The following is an 18,933-nucleotide window of genomic DNA, read 5'->3' as shown; positions in this document are numbered from 1 at the left end:
TTTCCGTTTCTGACCGCGGCTGTACCGCCGCGGTCAGAATGCCCATGGATGCACCGCCAGCCTGTTGGCGGTGCATCCGCGGTCCCCGGCCCTGGCGGTCCATGACCGCCAGGGTCGGAATGACCCCCTTAGACTGGAGTGGTGTAGAGTGCAGTGGCGAAGACCGCAGCAGTGCATAGTAGAATGGGCTAAAGTGCACTGGCATAGATTAGAGTAGTGCAGTGTAGAGAAGAGTAGAGTGAAGTGGCATAGAGTGTAGTGTTATAGAGTTCAGAGGTGCAAAGTAGATTAGAGTGGTGTGTAGTATACTGATGTACAGTGTAGTGGTTTAGAGTGTAGTGGCATAGAGTGCATTGTTGTATAGGGAACTGGTGTAGAGTGCAGTAGAGTGGCGTAAACTTGAGTGGTGCATAGTAGTGTACAGTGGCATGGCTTGCAGTAGCGTAGAATGCAGTCTTGTAGAGTAGACTGCCATAGAGTAGAGTGGTGCAGAGAACAATGGCGTAGAGCACAGTGGTGCAGATTTGAGAAGAGTGGCATAGAGTGCAGTGATGTAGAGTGCAATGGTGTACAGTGGCATAGAGTGCAGTGGAGTAGAGTATAGCGGCACAGAGTGCAGTTGTGCAAAGTAGTTGACATGGAGAGCAGTGGCATAGAGTGCATTGATCTTGAGTATAGTGTTTCAGTGTAGCGTAGTGTGGAGTAGAGTGCAGGGGTGTAGCGTGCAGTGGTGTAGAGTTGCAGAGTAGAGTATAGTGGCATGGAGTGTAGTGTTGCAGAGTATTTGGCAGAGAGTGAATTGATTTTGAGTAAAGTGGTTTTAAGTTCAATGGCGCAGAGTGCATTGGTTTGGAGTAAAGTGGAATAGAGCACAGTGGCATAGAGTGGAGTGGCACAGAGTGGAGTACAGTGCCATTGACTGCAGTTGCACAGAGTGCTGTGGCATAGAGTAGATCACTGCAGAGTAGAGTGAAGTGGCGTAGAGTGGTGCAGGGTAGAGTGCAGTGGCACAGAGTAGAGGCATGGAGTCCATTGGCATAGTGTGCAGTGACAGAGAGTGCAGTGTTGCAGAGTAGAGTGGCATAGAGTGATGCAGATTAGAGTGGAGTGGCCTAGACTGGAATGGTGTAGGGTGCAGTGGCAAAGAGTGCAGTGAGGGCACTGGCATATTGTGAAGTGGCTCAGAATGCAGCCTTATGGAGTGCAGTAGTGAACAGTAGATTAGAGTGGCATAGAATGTAGTGGTTTAGAGTGTAATGGCATTGACTGCATTGTCGTAGAGTGCATTGATATAGAGTGCACTGGTGTACATTGCACTGGCATAGAGTAACTCAGAGTAGAGTGGTGCAGTAGGATAGAGTAGAGTGGTGTAGAGTAGATTGGCATAGAGTGTATTGGTTTTCAGTAAAGTGGTGTAGGGTGCATTAGTGTGGAGTGCAGTGGCAAACAGTGCAGCAGACTTAGCATAGAGCGTCATGGAGTGCAGTGATGCAGGGTAGATTGCAGTGACAAAGAGTGGAGTGGCATAGAGTGGAATGGCACAGAGTGGTAAAGAGTGGCATATAGTGCAGTGACGTAGAGTAGATTGTTTCCAAGCAGAGTGCAGTACAATAGAATGCAGGGCTGCAGAGCAGTGTGACATAGAGGGCCTCATTCTGAGGCTGGCGGGCGGCGGTAGCTGCCCGCCTGGCGGGAACCGCCATATGGCCGCTCTGCGGTCGAAAGACCGCGGAGGCCATTCTGGCTTTCCCGCTGGGCTGGCGGGCGACCGCCAGAAGGCGGCCCGCCAGCCCAGCGGGAAACCCCCTTCCCACGAGGAAGCCGGCTCCGAATGGAGCCGGCGGAGTGGGAAGGTGCGACGGGTGCAGTTGCACCCGTCGCGAATTTCAGTGTCTGCTAAGCAGACACTGAAATTCTTTGTGGGGCCCTCTTACGGGGGCCCCTGCAGTGCCCATGCCATTGGCATGGGCACTGCAGGGGCCCCCAGGGACCCCACGACACCCCATACCGCCATCCTGTTCATGGCGGGCAAACCGCCAGGAACAGGATGGCGGTATGGGGTGTTGGAATCCCCATGGCGGCGCAGCAAGCTGCGCCGCCATGGAGGATTCATGAGGGCAGCGGAAAACCGGCAGGAGACCGCCGGTTTTCCTGTTCTGACCACGGCCAAACCGCTGCGGTCAGAATGCCCTGCGGGGCACCGCCAGCCTGTTGGCGGTGCTCCCGCCGACCCTGGACCGCCGGGGTCGGAATGACCCCCAGAGTGTAGTGGTAAAAAGTGTTCTGGTCCAGAATGCAGTAAAGTGGTATAAAGTGGTGCAGAGTAGAGTGCAGTGGCATAGAGTGAGATGGCATAGAGTGGCAGAGAGTGCAGTGTCCGAGAGTGCATTGGTGTGGAGTGCAGTTGTGTAGTATGGTACAGAGTAGACTAGCATAGAATGCATTGGTATGGAGTATGGAAGCGTAGAATGATGCAGAGTAGAGTGGCGTAGAGAGCAGTGATATAGTGTACAGTGGTGCAGAGTAGAATAGAGTGGTTAGAGTACAATGACGTAGTGTGCAGTGGCATATAGTGCAGTGGTGTAAAGTGTTGCAGAGTATAGTATAGGAGCACAGAATGCAGTGCCGCAGTGTAGCTGGCGTAGAATGTGTTGATTTTGACTAAAGTGGTGTAAACTGCACTGGGTAGAGTGCAGTAGTGTAGAGTAAAGTGCAGTGGTGCAGAGTAGTGAGCAGGGGGTATACTGTAGCTGTGCAGAAGGGAGTGGAGGGGCGCAGAGTGGAGTGGCAGAGTGGAGTGGTATAGAGTAGTCTGCATTGGCATAGAGTGCAGTGGCACAGGATGCCATTTTGCAGAGTAGAGTGGAGTGGCATACAGGCGAATGGCACCATGTGTAGAATGCAGTGGCATACAGTGCAGTGGTGCATAGTAGAGTAGTGTGGGGTAGTGTGCACTGTCATAGAACAGAGTGGTGTAGATTAGAGAGGTGTAGAGTGATGTGGGAGTGGAGTGGTTCAGAGTAGAGTGCAGTGCTGCAGTGTGGAGTGGCGTGGACTGCATGGTGTAGAGTGGAGTGGAGTGGTGCAGAGTATAGTGGAGTGCATAGAGTGAAATGTGCATGGTGTGGTAGCACATATCTTTCATAGATATGCCATCTTCATTTGAAATCACCATTACATTTGCACAGACATGCAGTTTTTTTATAATAAACGCATACAGCACACAAACAATAATATGTGGAAATGTCATCACCTAGTGTATTGATTTATTTTGATCATTTTAAAATAATTGTTTGCACCACGCCATGATTACAAAAAGTGTGCTTCATTTAGGCTTTTCTAATTCTGAAATATCTGGACAGTTCATTTACAGAAATGTATACTTTGTTGCGTGCTAGAAAAAAATACTCGTAATCATACAGCCCTCCTCAAGCACTCCCCTGGAGCCAGCATGATTGTAACATAAATTACTTCAAAGTCAGAAAAGAAAGTAAACAATAAGCTCTCTGGAAGACAGAGCCTGACATTTGACCTCTGTCTTTGAATGGACAGCAAATGTGATAAGATAACAGCAAGATTTAAAGTCCTGTTAACAGAAACTGAGCACTGGTGGACGTATACAATAAAGGCGGTTTGGGCATGGGAAAGGAAGAACTCGAGCTGGGCAACCTAAAACAAATAGAACCTGTTAATAGAAAGCAAGCAAATGTGAGCTACAAACCACAAAGCCAATGGTAAATGTAGAATGTGTTCCTAGGCAAGTTTTCCAAATGTCCCCAAGATGTTCTCAGCAAACCAGACACAGGTGCAGTCCAGTAGGCTTCAACCTAAACAGTAGTGCCTGAGAAAGCGAGCTGAAGACAAACACAAGAAGAGTAAGAACAGCTCACACATGATAACAAATATAAGCAAGCAAATGAGAGTGATAATGAAGCCAACCAGTCGTAAGCAATGGGCGAGCTCTAAGTCCATTGTAAGCTAACAATATGGCTCACAACAGACAGTGCATGATCCGTCTAGTAGTTAAGACCTAAAACTTCATACGTGAACTACTACAGCTACTTTAAGGAGACAGATGCAGCCTCGTGTAAATGAAATGTGAGATGTTACAAAGTTTTTTTTAAAAGAATTGTAAAACAGAAATCTTTGAAAGATTTGTTCAAGACTGTAAATCAAAGTTCAAAGCAGTGTCACATAATGAAACTTTGGCTCACCTGCAGTCCTTTACAGAGGGGTTCTAAAAGCAAACCCCTTTTCTGTCATCAGCAGATTGGCATTATATAGTCAGACTCTCGACCCAGTCTGAGGATTTTGTGGCTTGGATTCTCAATTTGTCAATGAAAAGCAATACACGTGTTGCAAATATGCTGCAAAAAACACATTAGTGAGTCTGCAAAATTTGCCAATCCGTGCTCAAATCTGAAAAGAACTGATTATCAAAAACTCAGGAACACACTTAGATCTAAGGATTGTTTATTACACACAAACAAGGCAAAATAAAGCACAGTGATCCAATCTAATATCCTGCTTGTGTGCCATTACTAATATCCTGCTTGTGTGCCATTACTGCTGAGATCCGGGAACTGGACCTGCAAAAAATGCAAAAAGAATCAGAAACAGAAGTCTGTATGGAATGGCCTAGTGCAACAACAATACAAAGGAATGGGCCACATCACAAGAAGATTAGCATGTGGAATTTTAGACATTTGCCATCAGATCAGTAGTGTTAAAAGACAGGGAAGAACTTGACAATCTTGACATATTACAATTGCCCTATAATGATTGACTTGCCCCCAACTTTCCCAGCCTTTTCGGTGTTTGTCTAACGGACGGGTAACTGCTTCAGCCATATTGAACTTCCAGAGTCACGCACCAAAATGCCCTAGATGTCCTATGCCTGTTCTTCTCTACTGTGATCTACAGCGTTTGATTATGTGGTCAGGGGTAACTTGTGGTTGTAACTTGGGGTCTTGGAATATCTCAAAGTCCTCTTCTCACTTGTCAAAGGTCTCCAGACACTGAACTGGGCTGAGGTGCAATTTGGTTGCATAGGTCGTCTGTATAAAAGGATCAAACACTAAATGGTCTTCAGTGGGGCTATGTTTTGGCTCCCAATCTTTCTGGTTAACACATGACAGGAGAAACGAATTCATATTTTTCAAAAATGGGGTGGAGGGTGTCCATATTCCTTGTCTATTTTATGCCAATGACATATGTTTACTGGGTTACACAGCTGTGTGTTTACACATAAAATTGAAACAGAATACTGAAGTTTAATATTTTCAATGTAAATAAAGGGAAAGACAAAACAATAGTCTTTGGTAACAAAAGAAAAACATAATTTTAAGTGGCTTTTAGATAAAAACATAGTGGAGGGACTAGAATCGTATAAGTATCCAGACATGCTACTTACCAGAAACTTAAATGGGAATGATCATCTAACATCCTTACCAACCAGAGCATTGGTGTCAGCTGGCGCCTCAGGAAAATAAAACCACATGTACAGAGGTCTCACATTAGAACTGGGGGTGGGTGAAACTTGTGGAGTTTCACTCTGCTGAATTCCACAGACTACATAAAATCTCTGTGAGATTCCACAGAGTTCTGCTGCGAGCAGAATTTGGCCAAGTTGCGCTGCTCATGATGATTTTTAGTGCCAGAAGCTTCTTCCGTGCTGTAAAAACAGTGCAAACGCTACTCCGAGGTGGACCAGGGGATGCTGCTTTTTTCTGCAGCTCAAGTAAATACCCACCACTAGAGCCCTAATTGGGAGCTTTTAAAATAAAAATATACATTTTGGTACTTTATGCTGCAGAGATATTGAATCTAGATTTAAGTGATGTGTGGGTTCACATTGAAAGTTTATACTTAGAACAAATTTGTAATCTCATCAGAGGAACTATTATAAAACCATCTAACATTAATTAAATGGTATTTCCTTGGCTGAATTTGTGGAGATTTAGATGTTGCGGTTTATTTGTAAACATTCGTCTGGTGAGCGCCTGAATAAAATCTCATAGCTTTGTGGAAAAGATGTTATATGTAGCAAAAGAAAGTGGGCAATACCATTATAAAGGCGATCACAAATGTTCGAAATTTGCACGTACTGCAGGGTAATATGGTATTAAAAAGCTCAAGCCCATATTTATACTTTTTTAACGCCGCATTTGCGTACTTTTTTGACGCAAAAGCGGCGCAAAGTTACAAAATACAATTGTATTTTGTAAGTTTGCGCTGCATTTGCGTCAAAAAGCGGCGCAAATGCGGTGCTAAAAAAGTATAAATATGGGCCTCAGTTTTAAAAATATCCCTCAGGAAGGATTACGAATATTTAGTAAGGAATCCTATCTCATTTGCTTTAAAAACTTTAGTAATCAAAAACATGTGTCTTCTTTTTATAGCCATGTAAGATGTGTCTGTAGGACTGCCATTACAGCCTGCGTGAAAAGGTGCATGCACCCTCTCACTTCAGGTCACTGCACCAGGTCACTGTAAGTCATCCCTATGGTAGACCCTCCTAGCCCAGAGGGAAGGGTGCAAATACCTGTGTGTGAGGGCACCCCTGCATGAACAGAGGTGCCCCAATTAACTCCAGCTCAATTTTCCTGGACTTCGTGAGCGCGGGGAAGCCATTTTAGCTATGCACTGGACATAGGTCACTTACCTATGTCCAGCTACATAATGGTAACCACCGAACCAAGGCATGTTTGGTATCAAACATGTCGGAATCAGACCCCAGTACTGTTGCCAGTTTTGGTTGTATAATTCCGTGTAGTCTGGGGGCTCCTTGGAGGACCCCCAGCTTTGCTCCCTCCAGTTTGCAAGATTTTCTCGGACAGTGAAGCTGGACAATGGAAAGAGGAGTAACCACTCCCCTGTCCATCGCCACCCCAGGGGTGGTGCCCAGAGTTCCTCCAGGTGGCCACTTGATTCTGGCATATGCAACTTCTGGAAGCATCTGAGTGGCCAGATCAGGCAGGTGGCTTTTAGGGCTATCTAGGGTCTCCCTCTTGGGTGGGTCCTCTGATTTGACATGCAAGATTCCAGCTGGACTCCTCTGCAATGTTTACTTTGACTTCTGGCCACTGGAACTGCAACTGGACTTCACAGGAACCTACAATCTGCAGCTCCAGCGAGGGATTCACTCTGCAAAATTGTTTCTCCTTTCAGCAACTGCAACACTTCCCTGGCTATGTATTCTCTGAGGTCAGCGGGTCTTCAACTTTCACCAAGAAGGAATCTTTTTCTGCTGGATCAGTCTAATGTTCAATATTCTGGTTTGGAGCTGTTTACAATAAAGAAAGGTATCATCTGCGTACATTAGATGAAGGAGAGGTCTAGGCTATAGGTTAGGTGTAAAAAATGATCTTCCTTCAGTTTCAACGCAAATCCTCTTTGTAAAGTCCACGATACACCCTCTCTTAAGATCTAAGTTGTTTTCATCCTACCAGATAACTGACCATAACTATTTATCGTATAAGATTAGGGCAAAATAATGTACATAGTGGCATGTTTTTTCCTAAAGCCTGTTTGGGTGAAAGACAACATTTTTTAGTGTCAAACCAATCGTGTAATTTGTTGAAGAAGATCTAGGTGATATTAGGTTTGTTATCTATTATGACTGTAAGCCACTAATTCTTTAGAATTCTTGAGTCCCTTTCTCTGAAGTAAGTTGTTAAATAGATTGAGGCATATTTAAGAGCCCCTAGCGCCATTCTAATGCCACATTGGTATCATTTTTTTTATGCTAATGTGTTGCTAAAAGGCAAAAAACACTGCACCGTATTTACAAAGTGGCACAATGCATGCATTGTTCCACTTTGTAACCCTTTGCACTACATTATGCCTGCTCCAGGCATAATGTATGCAAAGGGGGCGTTCCCCCATTAGGGGGGCAAAAAATGGTGCAAGGAAATCAAAGACATTTCCTTGCACCATTTCATTGGCACTTTTGATGCCTGCTCAGAGCATCGGCACTGCTACTTTACAACCACAATCCTTGTTGATAATTTTCCATTTACATTTACAATGACAAGTGGTGTGGCCTTCGCCGTGGGGCATGACAGGCACATAAGCTACTTTTGGCCCGTCAGAGTGGCGGGCCGAACAGGGCCCCAGTGCTTGTTAAAATAGCAGATAGGGGGTTGCTGAATAGAGTGGCAGCGAATGTGAGCCCTGACATTGCAGCCCTGTGAAGTGTAGTGTCCTGCTGGACACGTTCTAGTGTTTCTGCCAGCCACTCGGCTGAGGGCTGGTCTTACATGGTCACCCCACACCCACCCAACACAAACATCACCAGTCAGGTGACCCTGCCAATAAAAGGTGCTGGGCGCACGTGCCGGTGGCCAGTTCCTTCTACCCAGCTACTGTGTCTGCGTCTGTTAATTTGCCAGCATGAGGGCCTAGGGCCCTCTACACTACAATGGTGATGAGTGGGTCTGATCCCAGGTGGCCGCAAGAAGCATCTTCTACGTTGTGCTAGAGGGGAGAAGAAGGTGGTCGCATGCCCAGCCCCGCCCGTGCACGGGAAAGTGGTAGGTGCTGGCAAACCACTAAGTTTAAGTTTACAGAGCGCCCCACAAAACTGCCAATCCGGCTGCGGTCACCGTAAGTGTAAGCGCTACAGCGCTGCGCCCAGGCGCGAGTGCCCAGCGCCGCCCTTTGCCCTCCACCCCCGTGGAAGAAAAACAAGGAACGGCCTGCAGCGTCAGGGAAGGCTGCTGTGGCCGTGCTTGGTGCTGTTGCGCCCAAAGAAGAGTTGTGCGCAAAATGCCGAGAGCCGCCCCCCAGTGTCAACTGAAGCACGGCCTCTGGGGCTGCGCATAATGTGAGCCTACGCTGCTGTCACACACCGTGAAGTACTGCACAAAAAAACAAGGGCTCCAAGCAATGGCCAGGGCCGGCCGCCCCTCCCCCCGAAGAAGGCAATGCGGTCCGCAGCATGTGACATGCTGCTGCGGCCACGCATGAGGAGAAAATGGTGCTGTCACGCACCACAAAGACAAAGGAAGAAATGCCCAGGGCCGCCCCTCCCCAGAAATGCTGGCAACACAGCCCGCAGCATCAAGGAAGGCTGCCGCAGCCAAAAGAAAGCAGGAAAGTGCGTGAGTGCAGACACGCACCAAAGTAAAAGGAAAGTGCCCAGGGCCGTCCCCGCTTCCAAAATGAAATATCAGGAGACCGGCCTGCAGCATAAAATGAGGCTGCTGTGGCCGTGTAGAGAGAGAGAATAAGCTGAAGGTGCTGCCACGCACCGGACAAGAACTTGAGAAGCGTCCATAGCCCTTGCGACCTGCAGTGTGCCTTCTCCCACGAGGCTGGTTCTTTGTTATGAAAAAAAAAGAAAGAAAAAATAAAGAAAGAAAGAAGGAAGAAAATAAGTGAGAAAAGTGGGACAAAAAAAAGAAGGAAAAGTGCACTTACCTGCAGCCCCCTCCACAGCCCCCTCCAGCCCGGTGAACTTGTTCCTACAGCATGGCTCCTCTCCTCTCCTTCAACAAACAAGGCACGAGAGGAAGGAAGTCTGTCTTTCAGCTAGAAACAAGTGCAACACTGGCATCTAGTGGCCAAAGTAGGTACTGCACCCTTTTCTGCTTTAACAGGGAAACAAGCTGTGTTGAAGAAAAGTCTACAGCAACACCCCAGAGAGTGACTGTACCGGACCAACAGTGCTCCCGCGGACGGAAACGGCACAGAAGACGGAAACGACGCAGAAGATGGAAGCGATGCATTTGACGCTGCACAGGGAAGGAGAAGACTGCAGCTGTCACAGCCAAGCTGCAACAGTGAGGAATGGACTTAAGTGCCATGTGAGGCACGAGGAGAGCGCGCATGATCTGTGCAGCCACTGGCGGCTGTCCGCCGCCGGCACCGGAACATCACAGGTCCCCAGCAATGATTGACATCACCGCAAGACACGAAACAAACATGAAAGGCATCGGCAAAGGACGCCCAGAAGTGAAAAAAAAAGAGACTATGTCACAGGTGTGCAGAGAGCTGCGCCTGAGAATGTGACGACATGGGCAGAAGCCCGCGAAGATGGAGAGAGCAACTGAGAGTGTGACATAATGCACAGGACAAGAGGCCGTGTCAGCCGGCCACACAAGGACAGAAGATGGCCACCGTTGGCCCATCAGTGAGCAGGTCATCAGATCTGACCGACCCTGCCAAAGCAAATGGAGGCAGGAGTGAGCGCTGCAACAGTGCAGCCTCGAGGCGCAAGAGTGGCACCCTCGAGTGAAGAGATGGAGGAAGAGAGCGGTGACCCTCCTGCCAAGGAGCGGTCCACCAAGAGGGTCTGGGAACAGACCAGACCAGGAGAGGTCTGCCAGAACAGTGGATCAAGTCCTACCTGCAGGACTCAGCTTGCGAGAGGCTGCCACCGAGCAAGATGCACCAGTGGAGGTGCAGTGATAGTTCCATGTGACGCAGCATGCGACCTGTGGCCTGACACCACATTGAGGACGAAGAGCAAGATGCACCAGCAGAGGCGCAGCGGAAGGTCCATGTGATGCAACATGCGACCTGTGGCACGACGCCACACCACGGCGGAAAAGAAGAAGAGAGCGTGGCACAATGCCACAACAAAAAATGAGAAGAAGAGAGGAGTGTGACAGACCGGTCACACCACAGATCGACTCCATCACAGGTATGCAAGAGGAAGGAAGTAGATTGACACAACTGACGACTCGTGCGAGCAGAAGAGAAGGTATCCATCAGCACAAGACAGTCACCGGGGTGAGCAGACGTCACTGAAGACAGCTACGTGGGTGGACCCCCACGCTTCTCAGTGCGACCATCCTGTCACTTGTCACAAGGTGCTTGGCTGGGATGGCATCCCTGTCGCCAGCTGTACAGGCCACACAAGACCTGCCAGTGGCCACGACGTCCATCAAGTCCGACGAAGACGGCGCCACCTGTCTGATCTGCTGAAGGATGAAAAACAGATTATCACCATGATGAGGTGCATCGCCCAAACACCAAAGGAGCACAGCACCACCTGACTGGAGTCAGAGTCAGTAACAAGAACCAACGCTGACAAGGCATGTCTGGCAACATAGAAACTTACCAACTGAACACCTGCCATGAGCCCCGTGAACCAGACACCTGCCAGTGACAGCAGGCCAGATCATTTGGACCATTCACCCTTGGGATTGCACAAGACTTGGGCGTGGCCCTGTTGGGAGTTCAGAGGGACTCCTTTGGCGTGGCCTACGTTGGCCCGCACAGCACATGCAGTCCCATGGCAATCCAGGGGCAAGGGCCTCCAATGAATTCCTGTGAGAGAAAAATCCTGCTGAGAGAGAATGCATCTGAGACAGCTCCACGTCAAGCATCGGGAAGCACGGAGGTCTCATATTGAGAGACTGGTCACCCAAAGACTTTGCACTATGGCCAGAGCACCTGAATCCTGATGGCTCGAGCAAGCTGACCCTGCATCAACCACCCTTTTGGCTCCATGCGAGACTTGGATGTGGTCCTGTAGGGAGTTCCTCTGTGACCTCTTTGCTGGGCCTGCGATAGGCCGGCACAGTCCACACAGTCTTGTGACAGCCTGCCAAAGGGCCTCAAGAAGACTCCTGTTTAATGGAGGTCTGGCACGAGAGGGAAGACTGCCGCTGCTCTACTACTGGACTCCCAGGTGCACTAGGCCAGCATGTCATCTGCAGTCTTAGGAGGAAGAAAATCTCCAGAGCCAGAATGCCGTCCCAAACTGTGTGCAGTGGACTCCCCACTGCTCCAGATGCACCCGCTTCAGAAACTATAAATAGACTTTGACAACATGAGCCCCGGCGGGACCGGATCGACAATATCCAGTGAACTGTGAGGTCGTGGACAAGTGACTGAAGTATTCGGATGTCATCGGCACTGATGTTCGTGTCCAGCGCAGTCTGGTTGAACAACAGAGGCGTGCTGTGATGCCGAGTGCCCAGCTGCACCCATTCCATGCCACAGCTCAGACGGGCCACCTGAAGAGATTCTGTGTATATATTAGGTGTCTTTGTTTCTCTCCCACAGGTTGGACTTTGTTGTTTCGTTCCTCAATAAAGTTTGGGAGGGATGTAGTGTCCTGGTGGACATGTTCTAGTGTTTCTACCAGCCACTCAGCTGAGTGCTGGTCTTACATGCACACCCCACACCCACCCAACACAGGCGTCAACAGTCAGGTGACCCTGCCAATAAAAGGGTCCGGGTGCATGTGCCCGTGGCCAGTTCCTACTACCCAGCTACTGTGTCTGCATATGTTATTTCGGTAGCATGAGGCCCTGGGGCCCCCAACACTACATGAAGTATAATGCATCAGGCATTAGACTAACACATGCTAATGTGGTGGTCTGCATCACCTCATTGAGACGTTTTAATCACACATTTTCAGCGCCTTGACAACCTGCGCACCGTGAGGGAGAAGTAGGGCGTGACCATGACTGTTGGAGCTGCATTTACAGCAGCTCTGCATCCACGTGCTGTGCAGACACTGCTGCAAGACTTGTATTGGTCGCTCAGGTCTGTATTAATAAAGAAAATATTGTCTAGCACATATAGAAAGATTAATGAACATTAATATTATATCAATTAACTTTAGCAGTCTACAACTCAGAACTTCATCTGGGTTGTACAGAGGGGGTCTGGGCTCAGCTGACTGTATTCAGCAGCTGAGACCACGCAGGGGCTGCCCCAGACTTTGTCACGAGGCCTGCATTAGTTCCTTCAATGCTAGTAGACTAATATTGGTGGTTGCACCTTCCCTGGCTATTGCTGTTTTTTCAGCAACAACTGGAGTCACCCCCAGTGTCAGTGACCTTTCTGCTTTTGGCGGCTTCACAAATGCAGCTGGAGAATTTTGAATTGGCGCCACAGATCACACAGCTCTATCTTCTGCACCTGGCACCAGAATGGAGCCACTTGTGCTTGAGCCTCTGCCTCTCAGTTCAGTTAGGCAGATGTTGGCAGAACAGGCTCTGTCTCCTTGTCATGATGCTAGGGAGAAGTGTCTGGTCGCCGCAGGCTGTGGCAGGATGTTTTTCATTTAATTTTATTTTCCCTGTCCTGGTCGGCCCCTCAAAGAATTGTTGCTGCTGCCCCGGGCTGCAATATAGAACAAGAGGGTGTCAGTCCAACTTCCTGATCTGGACACATAGCTGTCAAGGTTTCAGATTGCTATGTGTGACACTTTCATAATTTCAGTGCTATAAGTGAGATTTCCAATACAATGAGTGACACTTTTTCGCAAGCAAAATCAAGTGATGAAGAAGAGGAAACCATAGAAATATTGTAATATATTGAGAATCCTATACCTCCTGTTGTACACCAGCGCCACCTTGTGGCCTTTGATAAACACTACTCAGAGCTTACCTAGCAAAGTGAGAAACTGTAACAGGAAGGTTTTACTGCACTTCAGGACACGGTTCTTTTGCATGACAATCTCAAGCATTGCGGTAATGTGGGAAAATGACCAGATATGCGTTATTCTAACACAAGATGCGTGACACTTGGCAGGGCTATAGAAACATGCTGCTGCCGTCTCGTGGGGCGTCCCGGGGGGGGGAGGGGTTGTGTGGTCATGGCATGAGTCTAGGAGCAGGTGCTGAGTGTCCTTACAAGGCCTACAGCATATCCCTCAAGCAGCACCAGCTGTCTCATTTGTCAAGGGAGGGTTGGGGGTCGAAGGGCAAACAATTTTTTTTTTTTTAAAGAAAGCACTTACCATTTCCCTCACTTCTGTCTCCCACTTCCTCCAGCCACCTCGCTCCTCTTGTGGTGACCCAGCAGGGACACTAGCAGAAGCTCCTCAACAATCCTGGCATTGCTTACATGCTAAACATAGCATATAAGCAGCATCAAGATTGGTCTGACAGTTTTCACTCATCACAAAGTAGCACTGAGGGTTAATATGCCTTCCTCAAATGAATGTAATTTTTTATAGTTATATGTTTTACTTCATTGCTTGATTTTGCACGCGATAAAGAATCACTCGTTGAAATGTCACTCATAATTAAACTGAAATTATGAAAATCTCACACATAGCAATCTGATACCTTGACAGTTGTGTGACATGGCTCTACACCCAGCAATCCAACACAGGAGCATGGAGGGCCTGCGAAAACTCCTAGATAATTCTTCAAAATGGTGACTACATTATAATCGGCAGTTCAGGCAGGGGCGGTCGGACCCTGAGATTGGGCTCTTGGACATGAGATAGTGAGAAGCTAACTGATATAAGGAAGTGTTCCACGGCTGACTCTGTCCCTCTTGCTAGTTGTTCCTCTGAGATATGGTCTCCATCTTTGCTGTCATGTAGAGACAAGCCACTGGTTCTCACCTTCCTGACCTTTGGGGCCTGTGAGTCTTCTTCCTGGACTGGGCAACTACTTTTAAGACCCCCTGTCCCTACTGGGAGCAGGCAGGGAACCAGAGAGCAAATTTTGCATTGGGCAAATGTCATTGTACAGCCTGTCAGCCCATGACACAGCTGGGAGGCACACAGGAAGAGTGAGCACTCCCCAAAGGCAATACCTAAAATGGCCCCAGCGATCTGACCAGCAGCCTGGATTATGCTTTCAAATCGTCTTTGGCGCCCACTGCAATGTATTGAGACACTGCATGAATCAAAAGTGAGCTTCCTAGCAGACCCCTGTGGCCCTCGCCTTTTCCTCACAGAGTTTTGTGTGAGCCTGGTCCGCTTGCTCTACCTACAGATTGGGGCGCCCCCCTTTCCATTGTTTCCCCCTCCATAAATAGTAAAAAACAATAGGAGATATATTATTGCAGAGGACAGGCTGCACAGTAGATATTTGCTTTTGGCTAGTGTCTATGGCCCTAATGCGAGTTAGACACAATTCCCTAACCTCGCCACACAATTGCACCTGGCTACCTCACCCTGTGATGATAAAAGGTCTTTTTAACGGACTATAGATGTGCAACTGGATATTTTTCCGCCTCCCTGCTCCCAAGCACGCCTGCACACACACACCAGTTAATGCCCTCAAACGCTGATTAACATAGTGGGCTTTTAGAGATGCAGGGTTAAATAAGTATAAGGAATACTTATATATTCTCTGGCCCATGATATTCATGTCAGACTTGATCGCATCATTTGCTCTGAAAGCTTGCTGCCAGAGGTCAACTCGCCTGAGCATCTACACTGGACTATGTCTGACCACAACCCGTTACTCCAGTACATTTCTTGGTAAGTTTCTGTCCCTTTAATGGCAACTTCAGAGGGGTACATTAGATGACCCACGATTCTGCATCTCATTAGGAGAGCTTATCGGACACGACTTCGAAGAAATTGAGGGCTCAAATGCCCCCCTTTTGACAGAATGGGAGGCTTCCACAGTTATGGTGTGGTGTCACTGCACCCGGACTTAAAGAGGGACAAAAATACAAATCGACCAGCAGCTATGAGACTTAGATTTGAATATCCATGTGCTAGAGCAGACGTCTTCAAACGCGTTTGTGCTGAGGCCCCCTGAGCAAAATGATTTCAATTCAGGCCGCAGTTCAAATGTTTAGAGTCCAGAAGTGGGAGTGTGGGAGTGGCAGGGGTTATCAGGATTTATTAAATCAGCAGTTTTCTTGTTAAAATACTCCCTTGCGTTACAGCTAAGCGGCTACCAAAACAGCTAACCCAGGTACACGCACGAGCTGCGCATCTATGCCTCGCTTTTTTCTTTGCATTTTGGGACTTGTAGTCTTGATTTGGGAATGTAATACAAAGAACTACAAATTCCAGAAAGCAAAAAAAAAAAAAGAACTAAAAACTGGACTTGCACAAGGACCTAGGGAACTTGAAAGTGCTGCCCTGCAGTCGCACCTCGATTTCCTCCCTTGGGTTAGGACAACTCCTGGCCAACCTGAAAAGCTCTCCACTACCTTGGGTACATGCCACCGTTTTCTCGGATACACACATCCAAGTTGAGTGTTTTTGTCTTTTTTTTGCACTCTGGATTCGTAGCCCTGAGTTTATAATATAATAAACAGGGCTTCTTCAAGTTCTGGAAAGAAAAAGACCTGGACTCCCAGGGCTTAAAGTAGAAGAAATAGCTTGCACCTTATTGTGTATAAGGTAGGATATCCCCCCCCCTCACTCCCCTTGGGATTAGGTCTCGGACTCCAGAGTGGCTTCTCCTGCACTTTGGAGACCTCTGTGCTAGTGTTAGGTTGTGGCACACACATCTCAGACTGAAGCTCCGCACAAAGCCAGCGACGACTGTGCCTCCCTGGGCAAAAGGTAACACTGCTTAGATTTTGCAGCATTCTTGGCCCGTCAGCACACAGAAGCTGATCATCGGTCTGGTAGGCTATTAGCTTGGCTGGCTAGTTCTGACAAGAGAGTTACAGCCTTGACTTGCATCGTGGATCGGTAAGAGGTCCGCCAACTGTCACAAGAATCCATCAATAAGGTGTTTCCTTTACTAATATTACCAGTTACATAGTAATTATGTCAACGATAGAGGTATAGATTTATATTATGGCCAGGCATTCTACTTCATCTGCTTGAAAGACAGAAGAACCACACGCTAGGGCAACCAATTTTCCCACAATAGATAATGGACGACACTGTTTAACTGTTCGCCCAAGAAAAAAGCCCCTCGTGCAGATGACCTCCCACTGGAGTGTAATGCTGCCTTAGCAGATCAGCTGGCTCACAAGCTGCCTGCACTGTACAGTGAGGCTTTTGAGGTGGCAGTCTTCTGAGCCTCCTGGGGAGTTTTCGGATTACGGGTACCTGTATATTCTATTGTCGATTACAAAGTACTTGGGAAAATATTAGCCCACAGGCTGTACCTCATATGAATCAGTTCGTGCAGGAATTTAAAAATGGCTTAATCCGGGGCTGCAGTACGTCACAGAATATAAAATCATGGAAGTGGCCCCGTATGGGGAGTCACATGATGTTGTCTCCTTCTATATAGACGACGTGCTGCTGTGTATCCGAGATGTGGAGAATTACTTTAGCCCAGGCATCACGGAGCTTGAAAACTTGAACGAGTATCTGAGCTGAAGGTGAATTGAAGTAAGACCTGCATGAGGAGGGCAAGGGACGCCCAGTCTGGGAGAGCCCTGCAAATGGGAGAGCTCCAAGTTTATGGTGCATATTTATACTTGGTTTGTGCCATATTAGTGTCAAAAACTTTGATGCTAAAACAGCACACAGCTAACTTCATATTTACATTTTGACACTAGACCCATCTAGCGTCAAAATGTTGGAGTTAGCGCCATGATTAGGATGTGAGAAACCACCTTGCGATGCAAGGTAGGCGTTCCTGTCCTAAACACAATGCTAGCCACCTAGCGCCATATTTATTCCTGACGCACAAATGGCACTAACGAACAAGGTGGACTCAAAAAATGGCGCTAAGTCTGATTAGCGCAAAAAATTAATGCCTGGTCAGACCCAGGCGTTAACAAGAGGCTCACACATCACCACCCATAGAAAAAACCCAGAAGGAGCCTTGGAAACTGCCAGGACAACATGGAAGTGCTACTGCTCCAGCTTGGCACATGCCACATATGTCTGCAAAGACAGCAGATCCAACCACCACTACAGCAACTTCAAACCCCACCACAACAGCCACAGAGGCAACGCAGAAGGAGAGAGAGAATTTTTAGGCGGCGAATAACCATCTTTGGAATGAGTGAACAAGATGTGGTCACGATGTACAGACTCAACCGGAAGTCCCTCATATGCCTGCTGCACTTGATAGCGCCACACATCATGGCAACGCTGCAATCTCCCCATAACATTCCACCTATTACAAAACTCCTCGCTGTCCTCCACATGATGGTGTCAGAATCATTCCAGACAATGGGGGCTCTAGTGGCTGGTATCTCCCAGTCATCCCTCTCCGTCTGCCTACCAAAGGTCCTGGACAGAATCCATGGCCTCACGCTACAATACCAGTGCTTCCCAAACACCCAGCAGCTGCAGCACAAGACCAAGTAAGGTTTCTATCAGATAGCTGGGTTTCCACATGATCTGGGTGCAATGGACTGTACCCATGTACAACTGGTGCCACCTGCAGCAAAGGATCACCTCTATAGGGACCGCAAGCACACACATTCCATCAATGTGTAGGCCATCATGGACCACCGTGGGTTCTTCACAAACATCCTGGTGATATATCCCAGCAGCGTCCATGACGCATACATTTTCCACCATTGCACCATCAACCAGCGGTTCCAGGATGGCGAATATGGCAATGGGCTACTCATAGGTAGGTCACCATACCAGCCATACCACACAACACAACTACCATCAAAGACAAACAAGACAAACACAACAAGAAATACACATGGGCAGGGCCACAGAGTTGTAGAGGCGACACCACATAAGCCACATGCCACATTACACTGCTCACATTGCATGTCACAAACACATACACACAAATCTACATAACACAGCAAAACCCTGACTGGCAAACCATGTGTGGACAGGTGGAGCCAAGTCTCCTTTGCATGTAGAGGCTGATCACAATTCACTACAAGTGTCCACAGGTTTGCAACTAAATACAGATCACACACACACATTATATCAAGGTATGTCAATGGCATAAGCTATGGCCATGTTGGGGAAGTCACACATAGGCACAGTCCCACGTAAACCATGGTGTGCAAGCCTCGGGAAGAACTTAAATCCAATGCCACCCAAGTGGTGCCATAACCAGGTAGACATCAGCTACACATACCTGACATACCTTTAGTATTCACATACATCTGTCTGCTGCATTGTGTCCCACACATAAGTAAAACAATTGTTTTGCCATTGAAGACCATGGGGTTGAATCATCAGAAATGGGGCAGCACCTACTCCAGTGCCACTTCACTTGAGCCCCAAGTGCCCACTAAGAACACCATGTCTGTCCAAAGAATCATAAATCATCCACCAAGGTCTTTCGTCTGTGAAAAAACACTAACATTCATGGATGACAT

The 18,933-nt window shown here is 47.9% G+C and overlaps 1 protein-coding gene across 1 annotated transcript in view; it reads right to left on the bottom strand.

Annotated features, from left to right (window-relative positions):
- Positions 1-4,466: 4,466 nt before the first annotated feature.
- LOC138259728 (uncharacterized) overlaps positions 4,467-18,933 on the bottom strand; it is a 136,609-nt gene continuing 122,142 nt past the window's right edge. Inside the window, exon 13 of the mRNA XM_069207621.1 lies at positions 4,467-4,589. The gene's annotated coding sequence lies outside the window, so the exon portion shown is untranslated. The remainder of the gene's footprint in view (positions 4,590-18,933) is intronic.

This window comes from Pleurodeles waltl, chromosome 9 (assembly GCF_031143425.1).
Source record: "Pleurodeles waltl isolate 20211129_DDA chromosome 9, aPleWal1.hap1.20221129, whole genome shotgun sequence".
NCBI lineage: Eukaryota > Metazoa > Chordata > Amphibia > Caudata > Salamandridae > Pleurodeles > Pleurodeles waltl.
Note: the sequence above shows the minus strand (reverse complement) of the source record. Positions and strands in the feature narration are given on the sequence as shown.